At 40.1% G+C, this 17,117-nt stretch overlaps 1 protein-coding gene across 9 annotated transcripts in view; it reads right to left on the bottom strand.

The window, feature by feature from the left end:
* SON (SON DNA and RNA binding protein) overlaps positions 1–17,117 on the bottom strand; it is a 169,111-nt gene that overhangs the window by 26,727 nt on the left and 125,267 nt on the right. The window contains exon 7 of one of the 9 annotated variants that reach the window (XR_012241798.1): positions 3,966–4,051. The exons of the other annotated variants lie outside the window; for them this stretch is intronic. The gene's annotated coding sequence lies outside the window, so the exon portion shown is untranslated. The remainder of the gene's footprint in view (positions 1–3,965; positions 4,052–17,117) is intronic. 9 annotated transcript variants of the gene reach the window in all.

Genomic DNA, 17,117 nt, shown 5'->3' with positions numbered 1-17,117 from the left:
AAAGCACCTTTAATGGAAGTATAGGGAGGGGGTACCTTCAATAGAAATGATATATTGATTATTCAGTGCAAGAATGACCAGGGTCCATAGCAGAGACAGCCCATTTTTTGTTAAACTCCAGCTCCACAGGATACAAGACCTTCAAGGCATCAGGAGGAGGAAATAACCCAAGTTTGGCCAAGCATAATATAAGGCACAACTTGCCTGGTCCAGAATAGAAAAAGTCTTTCTACCAGATGCCCTCCTTTTTGTGCATTTTCGAGTATGTAGGGGATGAGCAGTGCTAGAAGCATCCATCCAGTGAGTAGTAGGTACTGCCTTAGCTGGGTCCAGAGTAAATAGCGAATAAAGAGAGACTAGGTGAGGAAGTTCCATAATGGTGGTGGTGAAAAATCTTGAAACACCTCTGCCAGATTTTCCTAATCCCCTTTAGTAACTGCCTCACCATGTCTCCGGAATTTCCAGTTTTATCCCATGAGGACAATCAGGGGGTAGCACCCTCAAGTTCTAAAAGTCGCAAATGGTAGACTCCAGAATGAGGGAACCTTTATTAATTTGAGAAGAACGGAGTTTCCTCAGGGCTCTTACAGACTCGCCACTGCCTCTGTCTTATGTTTCCGCTCCCAAGTACCTGCAGTCTTCCACTGCCAGATGAGGATCTTCCCACATGGAGTAGTCACAGAATGGATGCAGATCAGGGGGGTGCAGTGTGTTCTGATGGCTGTGTCTTGGTAGAATATGGAGGCCAGATATGCACAGTTAGGCATCCTAATAGCACTACAGCCATAGACAGAAACGAACTCCAGGTAGGGAAATAGAAACAGGTTGCATAATTTGAATAGGTAAATGGACGTTTCCCATAAGGCCAAAAGTGAGACACAAAAATGTAACTGTATGCATGGCACTGCGGTATGTCTTGAAAGATAAGGTTGTAGGGTATACTACTGAGCTATCAAGGCAAGTATAGTCAGGAACCAGAATGTTTAAGGGTACATGGAGATCTGGTCACTGGTCCCATCCAGGGTCCTTATTTCCCTTGTTACAAAAGGTACCCCCCCCCCCCTTAAAAGGGGTCTTCAGGCTCTAGATACCATAGACCACAGTCCTGGACCTGTAAAGCACCCTGCAGGTACCTCACTTGTCCCACCATGTACAGCTACCTCACTTGTCCCACCATGTACCTAGGTGAGCGCCAAATGCAGGACCTAGTGTCCAAAGTAAACATTACAAGCCAGACCTGCTAACGCAGGGTCCAGGTTCAATTCCCAAAGTGTACACCAGAGTAATCGATCTGGAAACTGCTAAAGAGCATTGAAGGCAGTAAGAAGCCAGGTTTTGACAGTAGTGTCCCCTTTAGGAGATAAGAGTTCTTTGGAAATAAGTAAAAAAATATCTTCTCCAAGGGCAGAAGGTGTACCATCCTCTAAGGACACTAGCAAAAGAAAAAAACTGGCGTGTCACACAGTGTACATTTTTATATAGATTCACAAAGGGGCAAACCCAGCGAGCCTCTGTCAGTGTCCAGTCACCTGAAGGCGGTAGCATACAACACATGGTGGTCTATGAATCATTTCCTGTATCCTATGCTGTATGATAAAGATAGTAAGTAAACTATTTTATTAGAATGCAGCATCTTTTGATGTACATTTAGTACAAATAATGTCCTTTTTTAACAATTACCGATGCAGAGTAAAACTTCCTTACATTTATCTAGTAACCCAATGTGAAGCATACTTCTGGTTTTATTAAAATTTGATACTGCTTAATAAAAAGAATAGTAACAAAACACTCTGAAACAGACTGCAAATCAAACATCTTTATTGAACCAAGGACTTCAAAGTTACAGATAAAGAAATGTGGAAAGACTAATGAAGAAACATTAATAAAATCTTTGTAGACCAGTTCTCCATACATATCCATTCGCGTAGGAGAATGCTCATAACAGAAGTGGTTGCGATAACATGAGCTTTTTACACACAATCTTCAGTGTGCTATAAAATGTCATCTTCCAGTATTGATAAGCCAGAAAAAGCTAAGTATATTTGGATCCTGTAGCAGAGTGGGTTGGAACTGGCACCACCAGTGTACATTTTTCAGCATGTCTTGGTGGCAGTTGCGTCATCCTGGGCCTGTCACTTCTGCGTGCATGCGGGGGAGTTACATCATCCTGGGCCTGTCAATCAGAACTGCCAGACAAAAAATAAGTGAAGATACTAGCGGCAGTAAGAGTGCTCAAAGACAGCATATCACTGGACGGGGAAGGACGTATGGCGGACTTTAGTTATTGTACAGAGCATGTTTTAAAGTGAACCCAGGTATGACCGTAAGTAAACATTACAAGCCAGACTTGCTATGTATGCTAGCACTGTTCATTCAGGGCCAGATTATAAATTATACAAATAGGTACAAATGTGAATATAAATCTGCAAAAGAAGACAAAATGGAACAGCTCTGAAGAACATGGTAATGATTTTTAAAAAATGTGTCAATTCCACTGGTGCAGATGCTAAGGAAATACATATAAAGTATTTTCCTAAACACCATATATTATAGGTTTTAGCCACCAGTAAAAATGTTGGTGTGGATGATGGTCAAGTCTCTGTGAAAACAGGTTTTTAGTTAATTTTGCATCACTCCGCCACATTTTAGTTATTTTAACACTGCAATATGGCTGGACATCAAGTCTTATGAACAACAGAAACCCCATTTGGTGGCTAGAAAATCAACCATGATCCACTCTTACATTATAATTTTGCAACGTGCTTTAAAAGCTGTGGTGTGTGGCTACTTGCATATAGCCAATAAAGGTGATTTACTCCAGTTTAACATTCATATGCTTCTTGATCTTCTATTCAATTCAAACAGACATTGTCAATAATCTTGAGCATCCCTCATATTCAAATCTTCACAGCCTTCCATGTAACTGTCTTGAAATCTGATTATCTGTATTCTGAAAAATCTTTAAGCCACCAAGGAAATCCTGGACGATCTTCAGAATTTATCCTCAAATTGACAGTCATTTTCTAACAAGTAGAAGGTAAGCTCACGAGGGATCAAAATAAGGGATGCACTTTCCAACCTGTAAAAGTTTTTTGTTTTTTTTGGAAAACTAAATCTGAACCAACATGGACAATGTAAGTATACACAAAATACACTAAACGCAGGAAAATTGTTTGACATATAGGTTATAAAATTGAGGCTGACATTTTAACACCAAAATTAGGTGCCAGTCCTTCCAAGTAACATACACATAAACGGACAACAAACCGTTTAATCAGTAGTTTTTCATGTGCAGTAGCTAACTAGCTTTTGGAACTATGCCTGCAATATGCTTTTAATTTTGTTACAGCGTAAATAGAAAGAAATGTATGCCACGATTCGGTGAAAAGACAAAAAAATAAATAAATTAGGAGATACTTTTTATTATACCAACAATACTTTCAAATTCCATTTACAGAGATTGCATTGTGGAGAAAATTATTTCCCAGATCTGTTGCCAATTTAAAGGAATACCATTATGCAAATAAAACCACAATCTAAAACTTTAAAGTTCTGGAGAATAGGGAAGGGTTAAAATCCTTGCCAGGTTATCGTTTTGCTGTCTGTGTACATATGGAGAAGCCTACCTTTTACTGTCAGAGAAACAGGAAACTAATAGAAATCTTGCAAAAGGAGGGGACCCCGCCTTTTAAAATAGTTGCCATTGAAAGATTTCCCCACACCTCCTGTTCTAAGAACAGCTCTAAAATTTTGGATCACCTCTCACTTTCTCTCTCGATGACAATGGTCATCAGTCCAAACAGAGCAATAAACCTCCCCAATGGGCACTGAGACAGCAATAAAAACTTGCCAGAAGGTCTAACCCTCCCCCACTCTATCCAAAACTAAAAAAGGTTTTATCTAGAGATTATATAAAAGGTACATTGAAATCCACTAAAGACTATGGGAAATCGTACCCTGCTTACCTTAAGAATATAAAAGTCCAATCTCTTGTTACCAGCAGCACATGTCCTCCCTTCCCTGCTTCCCCTCACTCCTGATACGAACAAGGCTGAAGACAAACAATCAGATCAGAACCAGACCTCAAAACCACACCTTATGTTAGCTATTAATGAAAAATACATTTGTACTGGCTAGGTTGGCCAGTAAAGAGTACATATAATTGGTGGTCATAATGAAACTACAGAAAAAGTATGGTAGCGATTGCCTGTTCAAATGTGCTGGATTAAAGCTGAATTCCAGGATTTGCAGCCACTTTGTAAAATGTGAAGGCACACTATGAGTCCACCTAGTGCATGAAATTCCCTGGACTTTTCTCTATATACATTTAACAGGTTTATTGCTCTGCCAGACAGATCTGAGAGTAGAATAGCACACAGAGAGGCTATGCCTGCCCCTCCCCTCTGCTTTCCCATTCACAGAGGCCTTGGTATTTTGTGAATGTGTTCAAGGCTTCTGTGATTGGGGAAGAGGAGGGGCAGGCATAGCACCTGCAGTGACTCTACTGTTACAGATGCAGAGATCAGAAGGATCAGCTTCGGGGTCCTGGAAATACAGCGATAGCCCATCTTACAGGAGTACTATAAACCTGTCAAGATATAAATAATAGATGCCATGCACCTCCTTGGTCTTAACTCCTAGTGTGCCTTTACTTTTTAAAAAGGAGCCGAATTCCTGGAATTCAGCTTTAAGTGTTAACATACAATGATGGCTGTTTAGTATAATGTAAACAAGATCACAAACAATATGGTTTAATGTTAAAAGGAAACTACTCCGGCATTTAGTTTTTTTTATATATGAATGTGATCAGCTAAGGACAATTATCAATTAATAATCGTTAATATTTTGTTTGTGTATATTTTAGGACTGTGTATGTACAGGGATAAATTATATGTGCAGCCTCTGGACTACTCTAGTGACTGTGCCCTACTTACCCATTACTATCCTTAAAATGTATCTAAACCAAAATGTAAGTATACTGCAGCCTACAGCTCCTTAGGTCCCTTTTTCACAATCAGTTTTTTTGGCAGAACCGAATGGACCATCCATTGCCCTCTATGAAGCAGCAGATGTAAATGGACACATGAGCAGGCGTATAGACTGGCAGAGTCTGCCGGTCTGAAAGAGCCGGAAGATGTGGTGGCTGCATTCGTTTTATTTTTTCAAGACCGTTTTGCCTTTATTTTCACCAGGTAATCCTGCCAGTAAAACAAGTGTCCCTTTAAGTCTACACTCATTTCTCTATAGTATTGTTTGAGGGAGCCATTGTTGCCACTCATGCTGGACTTCAAACATGGCTGCACATTTCCATTAAATGGTGGATTGATGGAAGCAGCACTTTGCACAAAGATAGGGTTGATTGTGCTTTCATTTCAGATTACATGAAGTCAACAGAAATTTTCTTGCTGAAAATGCTCTTAGCCTAAAAAAAAAAAAATTGAAAAAAAATTAAAAAAGAATGCAGCCACCACATCCAAGGACTGGTAAACTGCAAAATATTACATTTTTCCTTTCAGGACTAGATAAGTTTTAAATTAAAGTTTACGGAAGAGGTCAGTCAATGGACACTAATCACATTCTCTGATTTACTAAGCAAATTTTAAACCCATTCACACCAGAATGCAGTGAAGAAAACCCTCCACCGGATTCAAAACACACTGCAGTTACGATCTGCAGTGGGTATCAACTTGACATTGCAAACGCAATATGTTTGCCTGCACCAGTAGCATGGTACAGAAGCATCAATGCGATCTAGTTGTAGCGAGTTTCACAAAGCAGAGCATGCATTACTTTTGGTGCGGTGCAGTGCGATTTGAGGCCATAAAAATAAATGGCCTCAAATCGCAATGAACTGAACTTACTGAATCGTACAGGAATGTGCTGCCTAGCGTGAACTGGCCCTCAGATAACTGGTGAGAAGCCATGCTCCTTGGAGCTATATGGCTACATCTCTGGATTCAGGAAAGAAGGACTTATGGATGTAAAAGAAGGCCAAAGAAAGAAAGCTAATTTTCTAAGGTTGGGCTGAATATAAAGCAGCTTTGGTATGTGCTGATCGCAGCTTGCCTTGCCTGGTGATAGGGGCAATGGATGGTTTGGTTTTCTTCAACTACTTAACCCTGTGAATCAGGATTCTTTGCATTATTGAACCTAAAATCATAGTGTAGAGTGAAGTCGATTTGTCAAGTGACATTTGATTAACATTATCAAGTAACTGTACCCCAATTCCACGTGCTACAGAAAACAAAATGATCAAGTTAGCTATATCTAGTGAGATATTTGTGATTTTTGAGTTTTTTTTATTATGATAAAACCCCTATGACTTTCCGTTAGCTTCTCTGTTCCTAGCTATCCATAAGTTAAAAACCAAGCTAATGACAACTATTGAAGTCATACTAGTACCTAATAGAACCGGTGATGATGATGATTTCAACAGTCTGATGAAGGGGGTATGGGGGACATATTGGCCAATCCATTGGGGGGTCTGAAATCGTAAAAAGGTCAAGAATCCCTGTTTTCGAGGGAGCATGTACAAATCTGCATAGGAAATAAATAATAAAGTAAAAACAAGTATAAATGTGGAAGCCAATTAAAGATCTCCTTTACAACTCTGTATGCCAAGAACAGACACTACAGTGATGTTTAAGGATCATAAAGGTAAAAGAAATTCCGTGAACAGCATAGAAAAAAACAGTAAACACTTTTAGTGGGGAGTTTTAAAACATTTGCACAGCTATTTGTCCATGAAAGCTGCGTGTAAATTAGTTGTGTGGGGATAGCATAAATTACAAAAGGCTACAAAAGTCAAAAGGCTATATTCTCTGCAGATCAAGAATAATTGGCGCTTCAGATGGTGATCTCATTGGACCCTTACATATTCATTTTTTTGCCAAGTCCTGTTTGAGGATCTGTGCTAAATTGGCAAAAGAATTTAGGTGATGACATGATGAAATCACTCAAATTTTAAGGTTTTTTAATCTGTATATTTTAATGATGTTATAATAAAGTTGGATATTTTTTATTTTACTGGTGTCTATATTCTATCTTTGGAAGTATACTTAAAGACTCAAAATATTATTACCATTTTTTTGTTATGACATTTTGGGGAGGATACCCTCCAAAGTAATGAGGTCTTTATAAACACCCCTCCCTTTTCTTTAATACATCATTGGTATCAATGGAAGAAATAGCGCCTCATAGAAAGTTTTAGTGGGAGCAATAGTGCCTCATATCACTGGGAGGAATGATGCCCCAAGGACCAGACAAAGGCTAGCAAGAGGACACATCCAGTCCTCAGGCCGCAGTTTGGAGAGCCATGTTCTATAGAACCATTACACGTATGCAAATGATGCAAAAACGCGTGATTATAAAGTACAGCTGTGCTTTTATTTAAGGGAACGTATGGGTTCCCCTCTACCTTTTTTTCTTTTTTTTTTTTTTAAAAGAAGCAAACAAATGCAGCCACCACATATGAGGGGCTGGAAGGTTGCAATATAGTATTTTTGTTCCCAGCTTTAGAAATATGCTTTTAGCCCTTTATGGGAGATAAAGTTACACATGTGCTGTACTAGAGGTTCCCAAACTTGGTTGGTTTGGGAGTCACATCAAAAAAAAAAAAAAAAAACAATTTGTAAATCATTGTAATAAGAAAATAGTATAGCTCACATAACTGCTGCTCAAATTTGTATACTAGTATAACAGCAGGTGACAAGACAAACTGATAATGGCGAGAACCACATCTGGATCAAAAGCCATCATTTTTATGCTAAGATGTATTATGAATAGGACCAAAAGGAGTAAAGCGATGGAGCTTTAAACAGGATAACACCCAGTCCTCCCAAAAAGTAAACCTACAGTATACTGAGAGAATATGCAGCAGCCCCTGCTGACTTCTTCTAAACATGCTAGTTGTATGACGGTCATGGTCATCTAATGGCTTCAAAACTTTAGGACTCAAACAAAAACAAAGTAGGATTGTTTAAATTGAACCATAATGTAATATTATTCTCAATATTTAAACATTTAAACCAGAACTCCAAGCAAATGTTAAAAACAGTTTTGCCCCAGTTATGTATTAAGTGTAATTATGTGTGAACTTTTTGCAAATATAAATTCTGATGTCGATCTTACGCACCTCACAATCTTCAACATAGCAAATATTAAATTGATAGTAAAAGGTTACATACTGAGCCAGCCATGTTATATTGCATTGCCCAGTGCTAATAATCTAGAATGTTGTCAAGTAAAGCAATTGGAACTGGAAGGAGAAGTGCAGACACAGCTTACATGAGAAAGGGAGCAGAATAGGAGAACCTAAGTGGGGTGATGATTCTCATTCACAGTCCAATGAGCTGGTAATGGACACATTGATCTGTAAAAAGGAAACAGTGATGTCAACCTAGAAACTACGTCGTGGGCAATAGTGTGTAGAAAAAAGTCTAAAAGAATAAAAGATTAGATGACAAGAATTACAAACACTAATGATTTCACATATATGCATTTCAACTGTGTATTTATGTGTTTGTCTGGAGTTCTGCTTTATGCTCACAAAAAAGTAAAAGCAAATTTTGCATCTCTAGTTTACAAGTAGACTTTAGTGTTAAAAAAAAAATAACCCTACACAAAAGATTAAACTACTCAATAGAACACACAAAACATGCAGATGAGAAGATAAAAAAATATAAAAAAAAACTCTTACTTATCTTTATTTTAGGATTTTATTAGTTCCCCTCCTGCCCCAGAGTGACATCAGCACTGGATCAGGACCATCCACCTGCTTATCGGATCACATGTGATCAGAACTTCTGAGCGCAATCACGGCCTACAACTACAACTAAGGAATCGAGCTCTGAAGTTATGACCTGATTGGAGGAAGAGAAATAAAATCCTGAAATAAAATAGAGCTTCAATAATAAGTAACAAGGGAACACATAGGTGTGGAAAAGCAGATCTCGGTGCATGAAATGTTTTCACTGCAGGTTAGGCGAGCACTGTATTTTCTACTACCACCTAAACTGTCTAAATACTACATTACCCCTAGCCCCAAAAATAGGCATATGTGTATCACAACATGAAATATATAGTAATAAAATTACTGTTTATCAGAGTGGGGTGCAGACACAGTTTCAGTCTGTTCTATCTGGGAGTTACCTTAAAGTAGAATCTGGCTTTACACCCAACTAACCTTAAAACGGTCCTCTAACCCTCTACTAACAGCTAGGTTAAATAACCTGTGTAAGAAAGATGTATATACTTGGATATTTTCAGGCCGCTCTGGGTTCAATCATGTGTGCCAGCTCGATCATGTCAGCCAGCATTGCTTCAGGGGAGAAGAGGGAGTGTGACAGCAGATAAGCCATGGAAGCCTATGGGTGACATCACTACTCCAGGCTTTATTATCTGTTGTTGGAACGCTCTCTCCTCTCCCTTGAAGCCGCCAGACCGGGGCAGAATGAAAATAAGCAAGCATATACATACTTCTTACACAGCTTAGTTAGCATGGTAGTCTGGTCGACATGGCCCTGCACACCCTAGAACAGGGATAGCAAACCTTGGCACCCCAGATGTTTTGGAACTACATTTCCCATGATGCTCAACTACACTGCAGCGTAGATGAGCATCATGGGAAATGTAGCTCCAAAACATCTGGGGTGCCAAGGTTCGCCATCACTGCCCCAGATGATATGAAATGCGGCTTCTCTCTGTATCCACTCAATGTTAAATATACCAAACTGTACAGTAGAACAATATTTATTAATTGTATTGACTAGCTAGCTGTATCTTGTCAGACGCTCAAAAAATGTTTACATTAAAACTAGGTGTGTATTGCAAGAAATATTTGTTTGTATTTGTCTGTCTTTAAGCCTCATTCATTAGAAAAATGAAGGGAATCTAAACCCACTTTGCAGTGAATGGATTTATATCACCTTTTAACGTATGTTTAAAGCCAAATGTTTCGTTTTGGGTAGAGCAGGGAATGCTTAAGATCCCGGCCTGTTTTATTTATTTTTTTCGTATGCGTAACATTTTTTTGTCCCAAAGTTGCAACTAAAAATAATAGAAATGGTCTCCAAAGTGAGGGGAAGTCCTAGATTTACCATCAAATTCTGTCCCAGTGACAAGCAGCAGGACAAAGAGGGAGAATATGAGAATATTTCAAACAGGGACACAAACAGTAAAAAAAAAAAAAAAAAAAAAAAAAAAAAAAAAAAAAGCCTAACAGAGGTTCTTTTCCCTGCTCTATAGAAAACAAAAAATAGATTTGTTGCACTCGCCTTAAAATCCTTTCATTGGAGTCCACTGAGTGACACAGGAAGTCTTTAGTCTTTATGTTATACTGCTGTCTACATGGGGACTGAACACTTGCAAACAAAACAAACCCCTACAGAGCAGCCTAGAATAATGCCTCCTGCAAGCCTCAGTTTTGGGACTCCCAACTGACTCCAAGAAAAGGATTTTGTAACAAGTAGAAAAATCCTATATTCTTTGTTAATCATTGAGGGACACAGGAAGTCTATAACTTTTGGGATGTTCAAAAGCTGTCAAACTGAGGGAATAGGGGCAACAAAGCAAACAATGTAACTAGCTTCCAAAAAAACAAAGAGCTTTGGACTGTCAGCAGTTCAAATAGCTGTTGGAAAGGCCCTCGTGCCAAAGGCTGGCATCAGATAAGGGTGATAAACCCACCTAGTAGAACTTAAAGATATTTACATGACAGACATGCAAATCTGGGGAACTGTTAAGGTCAAAAAGTACAAGCAGAACTTCCACAAGTGGTGGAATCCTATCTTTGAGACTATAATCTTGGATGAAGGTCTACTGGAGGAATTAAATCATGGAGACAGAGGGAAGAATAGAAATACATTCTGGATTTTTCGTGAACCAGAACATTATATCCCTTAAGTTGTGGGCCAGAATAACACCTTGGTCCTATGCAGAACGTGGTTCCTTACAAGATGGGGCAGCCAGGTTAGACACACAATATAGGAGGTAATGGCTACATATGTATGAAAGAGTAGAGAGAGGAATGTCTCTAATGCGTTCAAATTATGGTTTCTGAATGTTAAGACTGAACCAAATTCATGGAACCATGAAGCCACAAGGGAACAGATAGGAGGAGCTACATGGAAGACTCTGTATAAAAGGGTCCTAAAAATCAAGATCTGCACGAAGGAGAGAATTCTCCAGGGTGGAAGCCTTAAGGCTCACGCTAAGTGAAGTGGCAGTCTAAATGAAAAAAAGATCAGATGATCCACATGTAGGATGGTCAAATGCTGTAGAGACTGTAAAATTGCCCGAAGTTCCAGGATGTTGATAAAGAGACAAGACTCAAACAATAACCATGTCCCTACACTCAAAAGGGTCACAATGTGGATATTTGCCAGCACACACGGTGCGCTGGCAAATATGCACACTGACTTTCTGAACCAAGCTGGTGGTTGCCACACCACCCAAATCTTCTGGAACTTCATCCAGGAACATGTGCAATGGGAATGTGGAGCATTACATTCCCAGGGTGCCCAAGCCTCCTTCCCACCCAAACAGGCAGGTGTCCATCAAAAAAAAAAAAAAAAAAAAAAAAAAAAAAAAAGGGTGGGGGGTTGAATAAAGGATTTTTCCAACTCCAGAAGTAGATTACCGAGCAACCATGCCAGAGACAATCTGATAATAGATGACGCAACAACAGACCGTAGTCTACAAATCTATAGTAATACTGGGCAAACGGTTCTCAAAAGAAGCCAATATCAGACCTAGGACTCTTCTACAAAAGCAGAGTTGGCTGACTCCTGGATTTGAGTACCAGAAACCAGGTTGTCCTGTAGCAGGAACTCCCTGGCCTGAGCTGTGTCCAGGACTAAGCTAGATAATCCAAAACAATACATTTGTGAAGGTTAAGAATCCATCCACATCATTGCAATGTTTGAACAGTCAACTTCACACCATTTCCTCAAAATGATATTGTCTAGGTATCTGAAAATGGGAATGCCATGAGAACATAGTGGGGCCAGTACAGACTAGCATGGGAATCTACTGATGTGTTGGAAAAAGCATCCTTAATGCCCACAGAAGTCAGAAAGTCTCCTTGGTGAACAGATGATAGATTTGGTACATTCCATGCAGAATTTTTTGGGCTTGCATGAAGAGAATTTAGAGAATAAAAATGGGTCAAACGATCCATTTGGGATTGTGAACACAGAAAAGGTTGGCGACAATCCCATGAAAATGTTCTACCACAGGAACTAGAGCAATAACACCTTGATCCAAAAAAAAACGAAAAAGAAAAAAAAACAAAAAAAAAACAGAAAGGCTCCACGAAAACAGGTAGGTTGAAGATGAGAAAGAATGCAGCAGGGAGTAAAACTCCAGTTTTCGACTGAGATCACATCTCATGCACCTAAGATAAAAGCTGTCCAAGCCACCACAAAGGTTAACCTCTTCTTGTCGACAGTATGCAAAATGCGGCCTATCAGCGGGTGGGCCTTGACGCCGAGAGTCCGCATATTTGCATTCCAAGATGTAAACAAACCTGTGCCAAGAGTGGCCACTCCTAGCAGTTACCAGCACCGATCAGGAGCTTTCTGATCATGTGACCCCTGTGACAGCCAATCACAATGGTCACATGATCATAAACTCAGCCCCACCTCCAGGCATCAGAAACCCCTTAAAGAGCCGGAAGGAGCCAGCTTTAAAGGGTTAAAGTCCTCCCACCCTGGAGAAAATGGGGAAGTGCACACCTTCATGCAGAGGAAAGCGTGTCTAAATATTTTGCAGATTAAGTGACAGGACTTGCAGGTGGATGGGAAGCAAAGCTTGGGGGGGGGGTAATAAGTGAAAGCTGAAGGGGTAGAGAAAGGGACATTTTCTTTTGACAGAAAGAAAGAAGACTTTGCAATCTGTTTTATAGGCTCTCTGTTGGGGTGCCCTTTGCCAAAAGTAGCACCCATTATGTCTATAAGAGTAGGTCCAAAAACACGTCAAAGCGCATTTACACAAGGGTTATGAGGTCCAGCACTTTGGCCAAAGAGCCCTACGTATATGAACCAACATGAGACACATGCAAGAAAATGTAAATGATACAGACATCTGCTCCACATGCTCAATAAGCGAGGGATCAACCTCAGCAGAAATTTTATCTTTCAGCCGATAGTGACCAGTCAGACCTGGACCGGCAAAGTAAGGTTACAGCTAGGATCGGATAAAGGGCAGCATGAGCAAGGACAGATAGACAGGGCTTCCAACTTGTCGGGTGGGTCCTTAAAGACATGCACGTCCTCTATGGGGAATAGACTACTTTGGCACAAAATCCTTGCTAAATCTATAAGTTACCAATGTCCTTAGTGAAACAGCTTGGAAAGCATATGCAAAGGGTAAGTCTTTGCAGGCCTTATACATTTTAAAATACTCAAGGTTGGAAACAGCACTGGTAGAACAGGCCAATCTTCTAGTTTTCGAGTTGTGCAAGTGCATCAAAAAGATGATCTACTTTAACCACTCCAATACCAGGCACTTTCCCCCCTTAGTGCCAAAGCCAATTTTCAGCCTCTAGTGCCATCACACTTTCAACGACAATCGCGTGGTCATGAAACACTGTACCCTAATGAAATTTTTATCATTTTTTGGAAACAGAGCTTTCTTTTGGTGGTATTAAATCATTACTGGGTTTTATTTTTTGCTAAACAAAACTGTTAAAATTGCAAATAAGTAATTTTTCTTCTTCACCGGACACCAATGAGCCAATTATCAGTGTAAAGAATGTAATCACTGCTCCCCGACTGTCATGTCAGCCTTGCTGTTATCAGCACTCCCATTCTCACACAGACAGCTCATGAGGAAAGGACTGACAATAGCCAGCAAGTACGTTGGACTGGACTCAGCTGATCAAAAGGTAAAGGGCAGCTGTGATTGGCACTTTACCATGATCTGTGATCAGCTGTGTAATAGCAGAAGATTGCAACTCCTCAGCGGCAAGCTCATAATTCAAGGATTGATAAGAGACTCTGTGCAGCTGATGGCTCAGAGGCCATGAGAAAATCAGATAATGAATCTGCTGGAGAAGGAACAGGAGTGGGCTTGTGGCCTCTCTGATCAGAGAAAGTAAATAAATTGGTAATTTGGGCCACAAATGTTTGCAAGATCATAGTAAAAACATCAGCTGAGAGAGGAAAGGTCCAGTCACACCCTGAAATAGTCAAGGACTCCAAAGAAAGATGAAAAAATGAGAACATGATTCCAGCCTGAAGATGTTGGCACCATGGGTAGACACACTGCAAGAACCCCCAGAACTATTAGTAGAATATGGTCTGGTGGCATCCATCACAGCAAGACTGTCTAGGCAGTGTCTAGAATCCAGTCACATTCACATTGCAGTAACATGTCATACAGGCTCAGCGTAAGAGGCAAGGCTTCACATACGCACGAAAACCCTGACAGCTTGTAGCAGATGAGGTCAGATGGCTGGAGGTGACCAAGGTTACTGAAGATAGGCAGCAGGAATGGATCAAAAATCCAAGTTTTACTCCGAGCAACAGCACACTCAGTGGATGACAGTGCGCTGTCCCACAGCATTAATTCCTTCCGTCAAAAAATCAGCAGCAACAGGGAGTAAAGGCACCCAGCAACCTAATAAATTGAAAACGCTCCCAGTGCTCAGTCTGGCAGGCTTATTCACAGAGTCCTCAAAGACAGGGCAAGCAGTGAAGAAACACCAAGAGCCTGGAACGTACTCCACAGCTAACTTTTACAGAACAAAGTATGGAAAGCGTCTTACACAAATTTCAGTGTCCAAAGTCCACTTCCAGGCATCGTCAGTCCGGACGTGGTGCTCCAAAAGCTGAGAACAATCACACTGGGAAGCAGCAATTGACAAGACAACGGTCCAGCAGTGATGTAGAGAAAACCCTTGATTTAATAAAAATAAAAAAAATTAAAACAAAAGCTAACAAAAAATAATTTAGCCTTAACACAGCACAACTATAGAAAAGAAATCCATCCTCTTCAATCCACAAGCAAAACACTGAAGCATGCTGATAGTGGGAGGGGTTACCCTGTGCTGGCTACAGTTTGTTTGCTGGTGTCAAATCCTCCTATAAGCAGCAAAATATCCTAAAGATTAAAGACTTCATGTGTCCCTTGCTGGAGGAAAACAGAAAAAAATAAAATGGGAAAAATAATTTGACCCCCTTTAGATTTTGTAACTGTACACTTGACAGGTCTATAATTTAAGAACATTTTAAAAGACAGAATATCAACCAAAAATCCAGTAAAAAAAAAAAAAAAAAAAACCATGATACAAATGTTACAAGTTGAGTTGCAGTTCAGTGAGTAAAAAAAGTATTTGATCCCTAAGCAAAACAGGACTTAGTACTTGGTGGAGAAACCCTTGTTGGAAAGCACAGAGGTAAGATGTTTCTTGTAGTTAGTGACCAGTGTTGCACACATCTCAGGGGAGTTTGGTCCACTCTTATTTACAGATCTTCTCTAAATCACAAAGTTTTAGCTCCCTCCATACATTTTCTATAAATTTAAGGTATGGAGACTGGCCATGACCTTAATGTGCTTCTTCTTGGGTCACTCCTTTGTGCCTTAGCACAGTGGTTCTCAACTCCTGTCCTCAGGACCCACTAACAGGCCAGATTATAAGTATTACCTTGGGGAGATGCAGACCAGAATACTGCAATCACTGAGCAACAAATGTTATCACCTGTGATATATTTCAGTTATCTTGCAAACCTGGCCTGTTAGTGGGTCCTAAGGACAGGCGTTGAGAACCACTGCCTTAGCCAGATGTTTTGAGTCACTGTCATGCTGGAAGACCCATCAACATCCCATCTTCAGTGTTCTTTCTGGCTGAGGGAAGAAGGTTCTCATCCAAGATTTTACAATACATGGCCCTGCCTGTTGGTCCCTCAATGCGGCAAAGAAGGCCTGTACCTTTAGCAGGGTCATAGTCAGCATTTTTCTTCTTCCAAACACGGCAAGTCAAGTTAATGCCAAAGAGCTCAATTTTTCTCATCTGACCACAGAACTTTCTCCCAATCCTTCTCTGAATCATTTAGATGTTCGCTGGCAAATTTTAAATGGGCCTGTACATGTGCCTTCGTAAAGAGAGTGACCTTGCGGGCGTTGCAGGATTTCAATCCATGGCAGCATATTATGTTACCAAGAGTGTGGTGACTGAGGTCCCACCTGCCTTGAGATCGCTCACAAGCTCATCCCGTGTAGTTCTGCACTGATCCCTCACTTTTCTCATGATCAACCTTACCACATAAGGCAAAATCTTGCACGGAGCTCCAGAGCGAGGGCAATTGATAGTTATTTTGTATTTCTTCCATTTGCGAATAATCGCTCCAACAGCTGTCTCCTTCTCACCAAGCGTCTTGCTAATGGTCTTGTAGCCCATTCCAGCCTTGTGTAGATCCACAATCTTGTCCATGACATCCTTTAACAGCTCTTTGGTCTTGTCCATGATGGTGGGTTTGAATGGAAGAAGGAGATTCTGCGGACAGATGTCCTTCTATACACATAACGAGTTGTCATTAGGAGCACCTTCTTAAATTGACGAGATTAATCTGTGTACCACATGAACACATACCATAGCCAGTCTGTGGGAGCAAGAACTAGTGTTGGTTGGTAGGGAATCAAATACGTATTTTATTGACTAAACTGCAACTCAATTTATACCATTTGTATCGGTCTATCATTTTAAATACAGCTATGATAAAAATGATAGACCCTTAAATTTCTTTGTAAGTGGGCAAACTTACAAAACTTGCAGGGGATCAAAAAATTTCCCGCACTGCATCTACAAGGTAAAACGAGATTTGTAAAAGGGGTGGGCATAACTGCCAATTACTCATACAGAAGTTTGCATAAGTATTTAGTTCCACTGGATGGTTTATGTGCTACAAGCTGGAATTAAAATGGACTCAAACTGAAATTTTATGCCACGAGATTTAAAAATGAATGCAGATTCTGGAAGTATAAAAGGGCCATGTTGCGTCAGCTAGGATCGTTTGCCTGGCAAAGAGCAAATTCACACCTATGCGTTTTAGTTCAAGTGCTTTAAAAAAAAAAAAAAAAAAAAATACAAATACTGGTTGAATTACATACAATGCCAA

This window comes from Aquarana catesbeiana, linkage group LG02 (assembly GCF_042186555.1).
Source record: "Aquarana catesbeiana isolate 2022-GZ linkage group LG02, ASM4218655v1, whole genome shotgun sequence".
Lineage (NCBI taxonomy): Eukaryota > Metazoa > Chordata > Amphibia > Anura > Ranidae > Aquarana > Aquarana catesbeiana.
This window is presented reverse-complemented; position numbering and strand designations above follow the sequence as displayed.